Source organism: Phalaenopsis equestris, unplaced genomic scaffold, assembly GCF_001263595.1.
Source record: "Phalaenopsis equestris unplaced genomic scaffold, ASM126359v1 Scaffold000002, whole genome shotgun sequence".
Lineage (NCBI taxonomy): Eukaryota > Viridiplantae > Streptophyta > Magnoliopsida > Asparagales > Orchidaceae > Phalaenopsis > Phalaenopsis equestris.
Window position 1 is genome coordinate 17,254,636 of NW_018164444.1, and position 925 is coordinate 17,255,560.

At 47.1% G+C, this 925-nt stretch overlaps 1 long non-coding RNA gene across 1 annotated transcript; it reads left to right on the forward strand.

Moving 5' to 3' along the window:
* Window positions 1-134: 134 nt before the first annotated feature.
* Window positions 135-598, forward strand: LOC110023683. Its single transcript, XR_002293930.1, has 2 exons — window positions 135-165; window positions 308-598. It is a non-coding gene; the product is annotated as an uncharacterized LOC110023683 (long non-coding RNA).
* The last annotated feature ends 327 nt before the right edge of the window (window positions 599-925 follow it).

Here is a 925-nt window from a genome sequence, read left to right on the forward strand (position 1 = left end):
AAGATTGATTATTATCTCCAGTGTTACCTTTGCGCTTTCCCCCAAATTTCTCAAATTGTTCCTTATGTGCATTGATGGCCTCATCTGCAGTGATTTGGGCCTCAACCCGGTGGACAAGGGCGGCATAAGAACGAACTGTCTCCCGCATCAGTGATGAGTAGAAGGGTCTTGGGCAAAGCCCCCCATGGAAAACCCCCCTAAGGAACTCTGGATCTACTCCTGGAATTTGACGGGCTTCGGTAGAAAACCTGCGGAAGTAGTCTTTGAGTGACTCTCCTTCATTTAGAGGAATTCCCGAGAGATGGAGGTCCTGGGCGAAGCCCCCCAAGGAAAACCCCCCTAAGTAACTCTGGATCTACTCCTGGAATTTGCCGTGCTTCATTAGAAAACCTGCGGAAGTAGTCTTTGAGAGACTCTCCTTCATTTTGACGAATTCCTGAGAGATGGGATGAATCCTTGATGATCCTTCGATTTGCGATGAACTGCTCCGCAAAAAGTTTAGCAAGCTCGTTAAATGTGTTTATAGTGCCCCCCGGTAGAGAGTAGAACCAAGTTCGAGCTTGTCCTTTAAGAGTAGCCGGAAATACTTGACACAAAAGCGCATCAGAAGCACGTTGAATGTGCATGATAGTTCGATAATGATCAATATGCTCGTAAGGGTCAGTTGTCCCTTCATATGTATCGATGCTCGGAAGCTTAAAGCCTGTTGGGATGGGGTGTTGGAGGACCGCATTCGCTAAGGGAGAAGATTCATGGATGTTACGATGAGTGTAGAAGCGATCCTTTTTCTCTAAGGGGAACTCTTCTCGGACGAGGCGTCGTAGTTCATTGCAAATGATATTATCTGGAATGGCGTGAAGATGTAGCAATGTCGGGTGAGCTGCACGAGATGGATGAGTGGAGCTTGCTGTATCTAGGAGTTCAA